The 16,861-nt window shown below is 36.6% G+C and overlaps 1 long non-coding RNA gene across 1 annotated transcript in view; it reads left to right on the top strand.

Annotated features, from left to right (window-relative positions):
* LOC110596075 overlaps window positions 1-3,671 on the top strand; it is a 55,152-nt gene extending 51,481 nt beyond the window's left edge. The window contains exons 3-4 of the long non-coding RNA XR_002482245.1: window positions 1,671-1,716; window positions 3,254-3,671. This is a non-coding gene — a long non-coding RNA (uncharacterized LOC110596075). The remainder of the gene's footprint in view (window positions 1-1,670; window positions 1,717-3,253) is intronic.
* The last annotated feature ends 13,190 nt before the right edge of the window (window positions 3,672-16,861 follow it).

The raw sequence follows: 16,861 nt of genomic DNA, 5'->3' as shown, positions 1-16,861 counted from the left end.
AGGCGCGGGATTACAGGCTGAGCCACCGAGCCCGGCTAAGGCTCCTCTTATTCTTCACAAGTATCTCTCCAATAAATATCTTGCATGTCAAATCCTATCTTGGTATCTGTTCTTTGAAAAATCCACATTAACAGACCACTCAAATATTTGAGTCTTCTCCTCTAAAAGAAGTAACCGAAGTCCCAGCCAGTTATTGTATTCAACTCAAAATTCTGGCTGCCTATGTTATACACAGTCTTTTTTGTAAGTATGAATATGGCTTCACCAGATAAGCTATCTTCTAGTTATCGTCCATAACTAAGCTATCTGCTTGCACACACATATAGACAGTGGCTGTATATCGTAAATAAGATGTATAGAAAGTCATGGTTTGAACTAAGCTCCTTCCTGCAAGAGGCCCAGTTGGTCAAAACAAAATGGAGTCACTTATGTTGTAGTTTCACATCACCAAGTTAAAATTAAAATGTTTGATCTTTCGAGGAATCAAGAGAGTGAGAGATAATAGCCAAATATCCACATAAACCAGTATTATTGGGCATGATAAAAGAATTCCTTGTATTTTAATTTTTATAAGGAAAGTAACTTTGAAACAACCAATCTACTTTGTGTTCTCTGTTTCTGTTTTCCTCAGTCTTCTCTGTCTGTGAAAACAATCTCTGCTCAGCTCATCAGAATGCTCATTCTATTTTATGGAATGAAGTGCTGCCTGAGTCTAGAATTGCAAATAAAGTCATTTAAAATTTTTAAACTAAATTTGTTGTCTTTTGTCATGCCCAATATGCAGTGGTGGAATAGGAATAAAAAAGTCAAATTAGAAGCTCCTCTTCTGAACAAGAAAGAATGGGTATGGGCATCATTTGCCAGACTTCAGCAAATTCTCAACCCTGCTACATAGGAACTATGGAAACTCCTGGACTAACTTTGGAAAAAAGGCCTTGTTTAGACCCTGCTCTACAATCAACGAAACTTTTTTTATCCACAGTCACATCTGGAATGGAATTGAATAGTATGTTTTACCACGAGGCTGCACTGATTTTACTGTTCACTTCCTGGTGGTATAAGTTTGAAAGCCCAGGGGCTGCTTTAGAGTTGAACAATCATACACCTTTGTAAACAATGTTTGTGTTTCCTTTCATATGGTAATCATTTCAAAATCTTTATAGGTTTTTAGTTTATTAACTTCCCCCTGTTTTATGTACAGGGGAATATAAATAATCATAATCAAAATGTTTCTCAGACAGCATTCTTAAGCCTGATGACTCATCTCTTATTCACTGGTCTTTGTGTGTAGCCCAACCCTTTCTTAAAACTGAGGTGGTTGGCTTAAAACCATCTGAGGCAACCAACAGGCTTGGGTGGAATGCAGCACCTTTATTCTGATATGTGCCTCATGACTTCTTTTGTCCCAGAGAAGACTAGAGGGAGGCACTTGAGAAAGGCATAGCCTTTTGCCTTAACTTGGTAGGAAATAAGTAGTTTCAAAGCTGCCACCTCAGTATATTTAAATGTCTGGCCCCAGGAAGACAGCATCTCCCTTAAAAGAGTTGTATCCCTTTCTCTCTTTGCTTGAAAAATGGCTGACTTTTTCTTGTCTGAGTTTTCTTTTGAAGGACTTTGATAAAAGTGACTATAAGCAGCCTATAAACTCTGATATTTTCCTTTAATTCCAGGAAAAGTAACTGGTGAAAACATGATCATCCTTCCAAGGTTTCACAGGTGATACTTTTAGTAAATATTTTGATCTTATGTAAGGATCCAAATACCTGTGTATCTTTTTAACCACAATTCCTCCATTTTCGTTGTTGCTTGCCTAATCATCTAGCCAATGCCTCATATTCTAAGTTTTTGCAAGGAAAGTTGTCCATCTCCACCACTATCTTTTGTAATAGTTAGAGTATAGCCTAACCTGCTTTTTTTTAAAAAAAATTTTTTTTCATGACTCACATGCATGACTTAACCTGCTTTTAAGAAGAGATCTGCAAACAGAGTGGTTGGAATAAAGTTAAATTTTAATTCTCTCATATAAAAGTCCAGTGCCAGTAGGATAACTTTACAAAACTCACACATAGATTTCATCTATGGGTCAAAGTTGACTTCTATAGCTCTTATCATCTTACCTGTGTCCCAGCTGGTAGGAAGGGAAGGATGTCAACTTGCTCATTCTCTTTCAAGATACAAACAAGAAGTGACACCCATTATTTCCACTGCTATCCTATTGGACAAAACTTAATCTTATAGCCATGGCTATTAATAGTGGTAAGGGAGGCTGGGAAACAAAATTTTGGTTAGGTAATCATGTACCCATTCAAAGCTTGGTCATATTATTTTAAAATGAATCAGCAAATGGATTTAGGTTAATGGCTTACAATTTCTGCCACAGTGAGTATTGGACTATAATTGTAGGAGTAGACTTATCTTCTGCCTAAGATTTATTTTGTAGAGAAAAATGTCTGAATTCTTTGGGTTCAGTCAAAAAAAGAAGGAAAAATATATTTTAAAAAATAAGCATGATGAATGATCACTTCAGTGATCCTCTTCCTAGCTTGGAGTGAGAATCTAAACCTCTTCCTGGCTGGATGGAATTGGTGGAAAGGGAGAGAACTGGAACAGGAAAGTCCTGGTTCTGTATCTTCCTCATTTCTTCTCTGTGCAGGTAAAGTTGCAGCTCATGAAGTCTGGCTTTCACTTTGGTCAAGCTCCTATACCAAGAACAGACACTGGAAATGTTAAGCCCTGTTCTTGCTCTAAGTTTATGCCATGCAAACTTTTGCTCACTTTAGAAAGCATAAATTTTGGCCACCAAATAACCTTCATGATGTTTTTATTTGCAATTTGCAGACAATATTTTGTGCTCTATGCTGAGGTAAGAATTTTGGGGCCATAACAAGATGTCCAAAAGTGTTGTTGTCCACCATTTCCCTTACTTGAAAGTAGTTAATTAAAAGTAATTAGAAAAAAGGAAGTGAATGGTATCACTCACTGTCAATACAGAAAGCTCAGCAATATAGCTCAAAGTAGGAAAGAATGTGACTCTCTTAATATTAAAAGGCAGGGTCACTAGCTGATTTTTAAAAAAGGTTTAACATTATGTTAATCGAGGGACTGTATCCCTCTTATAAAAGCTGGATGGGAGTCAGTGGGAAGAAAATTTATCATTCTGGGTTACAAAAAGTGTTTTAGAAGCTTCTAAAATAAAATTATCTTCATGTCATAAGACACCACTTCCTCTGTCATTTCTGTTTTCACCCTCTAGGTTCAGCCAAAGGACCAGAACTCTTCATCCGTCCATAAAGTAGCCCACCAACACTGCCATCTCTCCTTTGTGGAACTGCAGTAAGTGGTCAGAAGAGAAAGGTCACTAATATTCAGGTTGTGCCTAACACTGTTAAATTATAAGACATGAGGAAGAGTTTGTTGAAGTTGATAATTGGCTCTTCCTAGAAGAAGGGGCAGCAGATTCTGGAGGAAAGCATACATTTGAGTAAAGTACTAAAGAAAGAAAGCAGTAGCACTGAAAGGAAAAGATGAAGAACCAAACAAAGGAGTACCCCCTGAGACCTGGCTCTTTCTCCTCGCCCTCATCCAATGTGAATGGCTTGGCATTGAGGAGTAAGGTAGCAGACATCACAATGAAACAACATCTTTCTCCCATCTCCCAACTCTACAACTTGGAAACAAGTATGTAAACCCTTTGTTAAAAAACTAAGACTTCATCGGGGCCTGGTGTGTATTTGGTTCAGTAAAAAGTAGACAAGGTATTTTCTCAAACTGTATGTCTATAGGGGTAAGAAAAGAGTACTCTTCTCTTGTTTGGTCATCCAGCAGTGGTTGGCGAGGGTTACCCATCTGCAGAATGTACCTGCAGAATTTAACCCATCTTTTCCCCTTACCACCTCTCTCATACGATCCAAAAGCGAGTCGTCTCAGTGTTACTTTCAAAATCGTTTTTCAATCCAACCATTTCTTGCCAAACTCTAGTCCAAACACTCTCATCTCCAACATGGCTTCTGAAATAGCCTCCTAACTATCCACGCTGCTTCTATTCTTGCTAATTCAACCAGCAGCCAGAGCCATTCTTAAAAGCATGAATCAGATTATGTCAGCACCCCAGACATAAAACCCTCCAATAGCTTCCCACTGGAGTAAAACCCCCACGACCTATCAAGCCTCTTTACCTCCTGCCACTTTCTCCATTGCTCACTAGCCACACTGACCTTCTTTCATAAGCCAAACTTGTTTTTACTTAAAGACCTTTCCTTTGCACTTTCTATTCCTTCTGCCCAGAGTGCTGTAATTTCATATTTTCTTTTTAAAAACTTTTTTATTTCAATAGCTTCGTATTTTCTTTCTTTTTAAATGTTTCTATTTTATTTTGCAAGCTCCCTGTACCTGATCAGAGCATGGCATGAAGCAAGCATTGAAATATGCAATTCATTGTAAGGGGTTTGGATGTGCTTATTGAAGTTGCCCATATTTTTAACAAAGATACAAAATGGGTTAAAGATTACTTTGTTGGCAGAAGTAAATATGTTTGCCAACAAAGTGAGCTTACTAGTTATGTTCATAATTCAACTTCTAAGAATCTATTCTAAGATAGAGTAATCTAAAATATGAACAAATGCATAAATATATTTACTGATGTATTCTTTATATTAGTATGATTTGGAAAAATCGAAAATATTTAACAATAGTAGAGCACTTAAATAAATTTAAGAACTTGCTAAAATGTAATTGTATCAGTCAGAGTTCTCCAGATAAATAGAGCCAAGGAAATGTATACAAATAAAAATACACACACATACATACTTATATAAACATATGGAGGGGATTTGTTTCTGGGAATTAGCTCATGCACATGTGAGGGCGGGCAACTCTGAAATCTGCAGGGCAGGCTGGCAGGTTTAAAATTCAGGTAAGAGTTGATGTTTCAGGTTTTTAAAAAAAATTTTTTTCTTTAATTAATGTCCTAAGTGTTTTCAAGATGTTTCAGTCTTGAATCCAAAATCCACAGGGCGGGCCAGCATGCTGGAAACTTAAGATTTCTACACTGTAGTCTTAAGGCAGAATTCCCTGTTTGGTAAACTTCAGTCTTTACTGTTAAGGCCTCAACTGATTGGACAAGATCAATCTACATGATGAAGGATAATCTACTTTACTTAAAGTCAACTGATTATACATACTACTATATATTTTTAAACTTTCACAATAACATCTAGTTTCGTGTTTGACCAAAAATTGAACATCACAGCTTATCCAAGTTGTCACACAAAAGTAGTCATCACAGCAATGCTGTCATTGAAGGGAATGGTTAAATAGGTTACATAGTCATGTAGGGAAAAAAGCTTAGTTATGATATTAAGAACAAAGTAGAATGCAAATTTTCATACTTAGTCATGGCTAGGTTAAAATGTGTTAAAAAGCACTGCTATAAAACATAAAAATGTTAATAATTATGAAGTAGAATGGTAAGATTATGTGTGATATGTTTTTCACATGCCTAAATATTTTATAATGTTGTTGTATTATTATTATCGTTACTATTTTTGAGTTGAAGTCTCACTCCATCGCCCAGACTGGAGTGCAGTGGCACGCTCATGGCCAGCATCAACCTGCTGGGCTCAGGCGATCTTTCCACCTCAGCCTTCCAAGTTAGCCAGAACTACAGGTGCACGCTACCATGCCTGGCTAATTTTTTGAGGTCTCATAAATTTGCCCAGGCTGGTCTTGAAGCCATGAACTCAGGCAATCTTCACACCTCAGCCGTCCAAAATGCTGGGATTACAGACTTCAGCCACTGAGCCCAGCCTGTTATATTATTTCTATCATGAAGAAAGTAATAAAAAAATTCTTCCTTGATGACTGAATTATTTAAAACAAAGAGACCAGGCCATAGTTTTGTGACATTAAAGATATTAAATACTCAGACTTTTTAAGTGAGGAGAGACTTTCATAATAGAGTCTTAATATTTTAAAGACAGTCGGAACTTTATTTTGTCAATTGGACCTATTCCTAAGCAGTAAGAAATTCCTGGAAACTTTAATTCATAATTAGCACAGGTATTTATGGGGATACGTAAGTACCTCTGAGACCTGAAGACATGTCCTTCTGCCTCTTCCCTTAGAACTTTTGGTGTCAGAAAGTAAGGTGAGCTTCCTAATTTTCTCTCATTCTCAAGCTGAAAGTGCAAACTAAGAATCACCCAACACACAACTTCTGCCAGTAGTATGTTCATCAACCCACTGATTATTTTTTAAGTGTGGGCTACTTCAATAAGCAAGTCCAAACTCCTTACCATAAACAACATATTCAGTGCTCACTACATGTTATAAATTAGGCAAAGTTTAGTTTTGGTGCCCTCGCCACCTGTTTTTGCATCCTTGGTGATCTCTTCTCTTTTCACCTAATGCATATCAAAACTCCTAGCACAGAAAATAATTTGATAATGATCATAGCTGTTTTATTGAACATCTGTTATATACCGGGTATAATTCTAGAGACAACTGTGAGACGGGTAATATCACAAATTTTATGTTACAGAGTAGACTAAGTGTTATATGTAGAATAAATGAGGTTAAATAACTTGACAAAATATGTGCTTTTTGTCAAGTTATTTATCTATAAATATATGAATTTTATATGTACATACAATTCATATGTATTTTAAGGCATCCTGTATTTTATCTAGCAACCTTATATGCAATGATTAATGATAACTTTTCTGTTTTTTTTCTTGGCATCCATTCAATTCTCCTTTTGCATATGATTTTGTTTTAGTCTTCATGGGTAAAACATGTAATCAAAAGGAAACACACAGTTGATATTTGCGATCACGCACTTTTAATAGAACTAATATACTTAGTTGTGTAATTTCTGCAGCAATACTTTTACCTAGGTGCAGGCAAAAAGAAGACAGATGTTTAGGCTGAAGTGGTAAAGAAAAGAAGAGCAAATTTTGTCGTTTATTTGTAGGTGTTATAAGAGTTAAATTGTAGAGTCTAGAATGAATGGAGTGAAGATAGATTAGGAGTGGCAGAAAAAGAAAGTGGAATATTTTATGAAGTAGGAGTCCCAAAAGTGTTGAAGAAATTTACAGAAGGCGTATTTAAGCAGGCAAGCTAGAAGAAAAGGTGCCTTTATTAAAGAAGGGAAACTCCCAAATCAATGATTTTGGGATTTAGAAAGCTATGAACAATTCACAGGGTGGCCATCAAAGTTGGTGAATGAAATGAAATGCAAAGCATCATTGTACAAGAGAAGGTCAACTAATATAGAGCTTGAGTGTTATGAAAATAATCCACTAAGGTTTTAAAGTTATCCCAAAATTAGAATGCAAAGAAAACTATATACAAGTGTTAAAGTCTTCAGTGAATGGTGGAGTGCCTAGGCTCTAGTTAGTAAGTGATAACACAGAGTAGGAAAAGTACAGGGTAGAGTCTCATGGCATGCTCTTTAATCATTTTATATTCATTTAAAACCTTTAGTCACATATTTCCAAGCCTTATACCAATTGCTGCCCACTCCTTTCTCATATGATTTTAACACTTCCTAAACTTTGAGTTGCATCCTCTAGCTTGCATATAAGTCTATGTGTGACACTTCCTGATTTTCATCTTTGTGAAATGCAAGTTCATATTAATTCCGAATGGTGTTCATTACTTAAAGCTTGTGTTCAACCCAGGATTTTCTACAATAGCACTGATTATAGAACACTCTGATGGAAATGTTCTCTACCTGTGTCTTGTGTTCTAGTACAAAGGCCAAATCACTCTCAGGGCCATTCTCAGAACCAGATGTGCAAATATAAAATTGTCCCTCACCTTCTTATTGCAACCCTTCCCTCCCTGGCCTTTGCCCTATTTTTTTTTTTTTTTTTTTTGGTCTCAGCTCTTCTTTGGGAGTCAGAAAATAAAATGCATAAATGTCTGTCAGTGCTTCGAAAACAGAAGCACATGGCTCTTTAAAGTGCCATGGAAGGCCTCTGGAAGTCCATGAACCTCGTGTATGTGTGAATGTGAACTTTTCTGGGGAGTGTCCTAGGCATTAATCTTTCCTTAAGGGCTATGAGATCCAAAAATGTTAAAAGATTTTTTTGTCTATAGTGAACATATAAAAATCTTAGGAATCCCAGAAGAGATAAAACTTAAATTATCAAAAACTCCCAAACCAGAAAGAAGATTGAGAGTGGAGAGCAGTTTTTCCCTCCCAGCAGTGCCTGGGAAAATGCTAGCACACAGTAAGCAGTAACAACTACTTATTGGCTATTTATTCAGTCAATATTGATAAATGAAGAATACATAAAATGGATAAAGTGTACTCAGATAAGGACAATGTACTTTGATGGGTTCCATTTATCTTAAGGGGAGCAGGGGTCTATTAGGACTTCCCAATACTATCTAAAAATGAACATAAGAGCTATGAATTAGAGATCTTGAAAATGAAAAACACGCTTTCTTTTTTAAAAAGTTTTTATTTTAAATATGTGGGGTACAACTCAGAATTAGGTATGTAAAAGTTCATTATGCAAGTACCCTTGTTGATGAGGTGTGCCCCTGCCCTTCCCTGGCAGTTTCCCACTACTGCCAATCCCTTTCTTATAGTATTATGATAGTTTTTCAAGGTCCATTGTGCTACAGTCATTGATTCTTGACAAGTTTCCAAAATGAAAGATCTCAAAACAAACAAAAAATATGTGATTTACTTATTTGTGGGGTACTGTATATCCCCCTCCACACTTAAGAAACCCCCAGACATAAAATGGATATTAACAGTTGTTATATTTTTATTTTTTGAGTCAGGGTCTCACTCTGTCACCAGGCTGGAGTACAGTAGTATGACCATAGCTCACTGTAGCCTCCACCCACTGGGCTCTGGTGATCCTTTCTCCTCAGCCTCCTGAGTAGCTGGTACTACAGGTGTGTGCCACCATGCCTGGCTAATTTTTCAATTTTTTTTTTTTTTGTAGAGACTAAGGGCTCACTACGCTGCATAGGTTGGTCTCAAATTCCTGGCCTCAAGCAATCCTCCTGCCTCGGCCTCATAAAGGATTGGGATGGCAGACATGAGTCACCATGCCTGACCTGAACAGGTTTAAAACAGAAACCAAAGGAAATAGATTCTTGGGCACAATAAAGAAGTAGGCAGAATGTTGACTTAGGGTTGTCTTCAGACATAGCTGAGTGAGAGCTTGGTAAAAGACACAGTGAAGCAATAGATTTTAGAAATTCTATTTCTAAATTCAAGGTCTGAAGACACACAATGAATAAAAATGTTAACAAGGGTGGTGAAGTCTGTGGAAAACCCCCAAGTTGTCTCATTCCCAGCATCTCACCTTGACTTGCTTCCTTAGTCAGAAGCACAACCATCTGAAGTGCCCTGTGGTACATCTAATTACGGGAGAGGTTCTAGGAATTGAATTCATCCCAAATTCCTATATTTGTGTTCTCTGAAGGGCTGACTCAGTTTTTCCTTATAAATGATGAGCACATAGATTGTGGCTTATATAATAAAGTGTTTCCTTCTATTTCATCTTAATGAATTGTGACATTGTAACCACACCTTAATAACTTTGCATTAAATCTGTTAAGCCCTTTAAAATCATTGCCAATATTCTTTAGTTAATTAAAACCAATGAGTCTATTTGATGAGTCTATTTGATGTGATTATTATAATTAATTAAGATCAGACAAGGTACAAAATCTCTAAACTAAGAGATTTTAGGATAAGGAGGCTTTGTGGGATATGGAGAGAGCAAGATCTTTAAAATAAACAGCTTTAGGTCCTTTGAAATCTTCTGAAGTGAATGCAGGAAGGTACAAACTATAATCTAAGTTTTTATTACATTCTAAGTAATCAATTTATACACATGCACATACATTTTACTATAAAGTTTATTATTTATAGATTATTGATAATCATCCTGCATGTCTTACCTTAAAGACAGTTAAGTTCATCGATTAATGTTTCAACAGAAAGCAAATGAAGCAGTTAGAAGAAAAAACACTTGATTGCTGGTCAGAAGAATTACTCATCTCTGTTTGTTGCTATTACCTGTGAGAAATTGAGCAATATCTCTTTTTTTTTCTAAGCTTATGATATAGGAATATGAATTATGGGATGGTTTAAATAAAAATCTCTTGTTAAAGATATTTTCAAAAATACAACATAACTTACACATTTAGCTTTATTAATTAGATCTTTAACAATTTTGGTAGTTTCTAAACCAAATTCTTTGATATTCCTCTTATCTAGAGGTAGGGCCTATGCCACCTCCCCTTGAATTTGAATAGGCACGTGACTCACTTATTTTTTTTTATTATGAAGATGTGGGGTGCAATTCAGGGTTAGGTATACAAATGTAGATTATGCAGGTACCCTTGTTGATGAGGAAAGCCATTCCCTCCCCTAGCAGTTTCCCTCAATTGCCTATCCCACTCCACCTCCCCTGACAGTTTCCCACTACTGCCAATCACTTTCTTATAGTGTTATAAATGTTCAAGGTACACTTACGAGTGAGAACAAATGGCACTTTGTTCTTTGTTTCTGTGATTGATTACTGAGTATGATCGACTCTAAATCCATCCAAATTGCTGCAAAGTCCATACGTTTGTCATTCTTTATGACTGCATAATATTCCATTGTATATATGTATCACATTTTAAAAATCCAGTCCAGTTTCAATGGGCAACATGGTTGGTTCCATGTTTTTGCTATTGTGATAGAGCTGTAGCAAACATACGTGTGCAGGTATCTTTTTTGTAAATTGATTTCAGTTCCTCCAGCTATATTCCCAAGAGAGGAATTGCTGCGTCATATGGAAGGTCAATTTCTAGTTGCCACACTGTCTTCCAAAGAGATTGTACTAGTTTGCATTCCCACCAGCAGTGTAGAAGCGTTCCTTTTTCTCACATCCTTGCCAGCATCTGTTGGTGTTTGTTTTATTAATGGTGGCCATTCTTACTGGGGTTAGGTGATATCTTAATGTGGTTTTGATTTGCATTTCTCTGAGATGAGTGATACTGAACACTTTTTCATGTGTCTGTTGGCTGCCCATGTATCTTATTTTGAGAACTGTCTATTCATGCCTTTTGCCCACTTTTAAATGGGCTATTTTTTTTTTTTCCTTTGGAGCATTTGAATTCTTTGTAGATCCTAGATGTTAGGCCTTTGTCAGATATAGAGTTGGCAAATATGTTTTCCCATTCTGTGGACTGTCTCTCTACTCTCTTGATGGTTGCTTTTGCTTTGCAGAAGTTCGTTAGTTTGATGAGGTCCCACTTGTCTATCTTATTTCTTAAGGTATGGGCATTTAGGGTTCTGAGTAGGAATTGGTTGCCAGTTCCAATTTCCATAGGGTGTCTCCTGCATTTTCTAAGATTCTTATAGTTTGAGGTTTTATGTTTAGGTCTTTGATTCATTTAGAGTTAGTTTTTGTGTATGGTGATAGGTAGGGGCCCTGTTTCAATCTTCTGCATGTGATCAGCCAGTTTTCCCAGCACTGTTTACTGAATAGGTTCTCCTCTCCCCAGTGGTTGTTGTTGGAGGCTTTGTCAAAGATGAGTTGGTTGAGGAATTGAGGCTTTGCTTCCAGAATCTCTATCTTGTTCCATTGGTCTATATGCCTGTTCTTGTACCTGGCTGTTTTGATTACTATAGCCTTATAGTAAAGTTTGAAGTCTGGAAGTGTGATACCTCCTGCTTTGTTTCTTTTGTTAAGGATTGTTTTGACTATTCGTGGTCATTTATGTTTCCATATGAATTTCTGTATGGTCATTTCCAGGTCTGAGAAAAATGATGTTGGTAACTTAATGGGTATTGTATTGAATCTGTAGATTGCCTTTGGTAGGATGGACATTTTAACAGTGTTGATTCTTCTGATCCATGAGCATGGAATAATTTTCCATTTGTTTGTGTCTTCTTGGATTTCTTTGAGGAGTGTTTTGTAATTCTCATTGTAAAGTTCTTTCACTTCTCTGGTTAGGAAGATGCCAAGGTATTTCATTTCTTTTGTGACTATCGTGAATGGGATTGTACTTTTAATTTGGGTCCCTGCCTGCTTGTTGGTATATAGGAATGCAACCATCTTTTGCATATTTATTTTGTACCCTGAGATTTTGCCAAAGTCCTTTTTCAGTGCAAGCAGGTTTTTGACAGATTCTCTCGGATTTTCAAGGTATAGGGTCATATCATCAGTAAAGAGAGATAACTTGACTTCCTCTTTTCCTATTTGGATACCCCTGATTTCCTTCTCTTGTCTAATTGACAGGAGACTTCCAACACAATGTTGAACAAGAGGGATGAGGGTGGGCAGCCTTGTCCTGTTCCAGTTTTCAGGGGAAATGTTTCCAGTTTCTGTCCATTTAGCAATTTTTATGTTAGCTGTGGGTTTATTGTAGATGGTACTTAGTATTTTGAGGTATGTCCCTTCTATACCCAGGTGTTTGAGGGTTTTTATTAAGAAGGGATGCTGGATTTTATCAAAAGTTTTTTATTCATCTAATGATTTAATTATGTGGTTCTTGTTTTTACATCTGTTGATGTGTTTAATTACATTTATGGTCTTACGAAGTTGAACCAGTCCTGCATCCTGGGGATGAAGCCTACTTGGTCATGGTGAATGATTTCTGAGATGTGTTTTGGATCCGATTTGCTAGAATCTTGTTGAGGATTTTTGCATCTATTTTCATAAGGGATATTGGCCTGTAGTTCTCTTTTTTATTGAATCTTTACCTGGTTTGGATACAGTGTGATGTTAGCTTTGTAAAATTATTTGGGGAGAATTCTGTCTTTCTCAATTGACCGGAATACTTTCAATAAGATTGGTATCAGCTCCTCCTTGTATGTTTTGTAGAATTCTTCCTGAAAGCCATCCAGTCCAGGGCTTTTTTTTGTAGGTAGTTTTCATATGACAGAGTCAATTTTCTGGCTTGTTATTGGTCTACTTATTGTCTCAATGTCGTCTTGTTTCAACCTGGGGAGGTTGTTTGATGTCAGAAAGTCCTTCACTTCATTTAGACTACCAAGTTTGTTTCCATATAGGTGTACATAGTGATTTCTGATAATCTTTTGTATTTCTTTTTTTTTTTTTTTTGAGTTGAAGTCTCACTCTGTTGCCCAGACTGGAGTGCAGTGGCCGCTCCCGGCCTCCGCAGCCTTGACCTGCTGGGCTCCAGTGATCCTTCCGCCTCAGTCTTCCAAGTAACTGGAACTACAGGCGCGTGCTACCACGCCCAGCTGATTTTTGATTTATTGTAGAGATGAGGTCTCGTCAAGTTGCCCAGGAGGGTCTCAAACCCGCGGGCTCAGGCAATCCACTCACCTCAGCCTCCCAAAGTCACGGGATTACAGGCTGAGCCACTGAGCCCGGCTGAATCTTTTGTATTTCTTTAGGGTCCATTTTGATTTGATCTTATGTATATCTGATTTTGTTTATTTGGGCTTTTGCTCTCTTTCTTGATCATTCTGGCTAAGAATCCATCAATCTTGTTAATTCTTTCAAAGAACCAGCTTTTTGTTTTGTTGATGTTTTCTATGATATTTTTGTCATCTGTGTCCCGTATTTGGGCTCTTATTTTGGTGATTTGGATTCTTCTGCTAAAATTGGGGTTTTGGTGATCTTTTTCCAGCTCTTTTAGGTGTTTTATTAGACTATCCACTTTTAATCTTTCAGTTTTCTTGGTGTGTGCTCAAATTCCCCTCTTAGAACTGATTTCATGGAATCCCGTAGGTTTTGGCAAGATGTTTCTTTATTTTCATTTGTTTCCAGGAATCTTTTAATTTCTACTTTGATTTCACTTTTGACCCAGTAGTTGTTCAGTATCATGCTGTTTAGTGTCCATGTCTTTGTGGGCTTTAGGGAAATTTTATTGGTGTTGATATTTATTTTTATTCTACTGTGGTCTGAGAATGTTCATGGCAAGATTTAAACCATATAGAATTTGTTTACACTTGATTTATGGCCAAGATTGTGATTGATCTTGGAGTACATTCCATGTAGTAGTGAGTAGATTGTATATTCTGTGGTTGTTGGAAGGAATAATCTGTAGGTATCTATTAAGTCCATTTGGCCAAGTGTCAAGTTTAGGTTCTGGATCTCCTTGTAGATATTTTGCCTCAATAATCTATCTACGGCTGTTAGTGGGGTATTCAAATCCTTGCTATAATAGTGTTAGAGTCAATATCTTTTTTTAGTTTATTTAGTAGTTGCTTTATAAATGCTGTTGTTCCTGTTTTGGGTGCATATGTGTTAGCATAAATATTTCTTGTTGATGAATTGAACCTTTTATCATTTTGTAGTGTCCTTTTGCATCTTTTAAAATTTTTAGCTTTAAGGTTGCTTTGTCTGATATTAATATCACAACTCCTACCTCTTTTTGTGACTCATTTGCCTGGAAACTCGTTTTCCATCCTTTAACTTTGAATCTGTCTGCATCCCTTGAAATATCTATCTGAAAAACCTATAACAGCCTGTAATAGCTTGCTTGACATAAGTAACTCCTTTTTGTAATAGATCTTTCATCTTAACCCAGAAATGACCCCCTTATGTAACCTTCCCATAATCATACTGCACACCCACATTCCTGTTCTCCTCGGTGCTTAGAAACTCCCTAGTTAAAAATTCTGTATCTAATCTAACTGTCCAATGTTTTACCAAGAAAGGGTAAATCAAACTGTGCAGCTTATGTAATTTTTGCCTTTATATACCCTCTACTCACTCTGTTTGGGGCTGAGAGCTTTTATGGCAATAGCCTTTTTCAATCACTGGCCTAAATAAAGGACTCACAATTCGACCCTCTCTACATGTTGGTGTCTCCTTTCTTGCTATCCGGCTATAACATTTGGAGGCCCCAGTGAGCTAGTCGCCAACCTCACTCCAATTCACCCCAGACTGATGGGGAAGGTGTAGGGAAGGTGCCCCCTGGGACATTCCAGGGCCCCATAACCTCTCATCTGGCTTGGAGGAGTTGGAATGACTACCGGCTTCCCATTGCCTCAACATTCCTGAGTTGTATGCATTCTCCTAGGAGGTAAGAATCTGTTTAATCTCTATGTGGTCACAACTCTGTTAAGGAGGACGGAACCTGTTGAGGTCGCTCCTTAGACTCTATTCATTGACCCAAGGTGTTGGTAGAACGGTGTCTCAGTTTAGTATCTGGTTTCTGTTTGGGTACCCATTTTTACTTCTGATTGATCTGGTTTCTGTTTGGGAACCTGCTTTGACTTCTGATTGTTTATGACATTGGCTTCTTTTCAGTCTTTGCATGCTTGCTTGCTCTTTGCTACAGGCCTTGCTTCTGCTATATCTGGAGGTTGGCATTTAGGCTATAAACTTTTATTAGCCTTTGCTTATCTCTTTGTAATTGGAAGTCTGCTTCTTATCAGATGCCTCCTGTGATTTACTGGTTTTAACAATATGGGGTCTAAGGTCTCCAAGTCTACAAGTCCCCTGAACTGTATGTTAAGGAACTTCTCTGTCAGGTTTGCAGAGAATTACAGAGTACGTCTCTCAAAGGGCAAGCTCTGGACCCTCTGCAAAATTGATTGGTAATGTTGGATGGCCCTCTACAGGGTCTCTGTATGTTCATGTCACTTGGGTTGAATTTGTTTTGTTTGTTCTGTTTATGACCATAATTCTGTTTTCTGGTTTCAGAGCTCTGATTTTGGTTTTTTGTTTTCTCTAAGTTTGTTTTTGTCTTTCTTTCTCCCTTTTCCATTGGCATTGTCTATACAGTTCAGTCAGTTCTAACTAAAAATGTAAACATCATTTAAACCTGCACAGCTTTTATTGAATTGCCTATTGGGACAAAGTTTAGCCATGCAAGCTGGTTCCAATTTTGTCAGAAATACAATTTGAATTTGGATATTTTAAAAATAATCATAATAATAAACTTCTTGCTGTTTTGTGGCTGAAATTTAAAGAAAAAGGTTATTAAATCTAGATCTATTTAATTATGTTTGCAAATATACCTGTTATATGTTTTGTCCTGCATGCTACCAAATTGGCTTTCAAGTAAATGAGTACTCATAAAATGCATATGACTTTAACGATTAATAATAATATAAAAATATATATCTTTAAAACTGTTGACATGCATTTCATCAAATGTTACAAAATAACAAGCCTAGCCAAGACCAGGGTAATCTCTATTTATATAAGTGCTTTGTTATAAGTATGACTAATTTGAAATTGTTGGTTCCAAACTGCTAAACCTTCTGAATTATCAGTAAAATGCTAAAAACTGAATGGCCAGGAAATAGTTTTCATAAGTAATTAAGCAAGTTGCTATAAATAAATTTTTAAAAATGAATAAAACAATACTTCTGGGTAAACTATGTGATTTTAAAAAATCTCAAAATTATTTTAAATGTTCATTAAGAGTCTGAGTTACTTTCAATTTAAAAAAGAAGCTATGATATGGGAAAAATACAGGGACAACAGAGTCCAAGCATGTCATCGTCAGTGGTATGTGAAAATCAAGATAAGAATCACGAAGGGGAATTTATGAAGGAAAGAATCTTATATATAATCAAGTTAGTTATAATTTTTTCTCCTGTTCTAACTACTGTTATGACTTAAAAGACAGTGCAAATTTGCTAACCGCCATTTGTAATTGCTAACAGTTGACTGTAATTTTAATTTGTTTTTTCACCCAAACTTGCGAGTGCGCTAACAAATTTTATTTCCAGCTTTACCGTGTGTCAGCACATTAATGTTAAATAACACCACTATTTGTTATATCAGGCTTGCTAAAGTTGTATTTTATAAACAAAAGGATAAATAATCTGTTGTGCCTTATTAGCACCCACTTAAAACAGGTAAAACTTTAAATGCTAAACACCTTCCATGACATGATAAGGTTTAAA

This window comes from Carlito syrichta, unplaced genomic scaffold, assembly GCF_000164805.1.
Source record: "Carlito syrichta isolate Samal-C Ts95f unplaced genomic scaffold, Tarsius_syrichta-2.0.1 Scaffold306518, whole genome shotgun sequence".
NCBI lineage: Eukaryota > Metazoa > Chordata > Mammalia > Primates > Tarsiidae > Carlito > Carlito syrichta.
The sequence above is the reverse complement of the archived record's forward strand: the minus strand, read 5'-3'. Positions and strand labels throughout refer to the sequence as shown.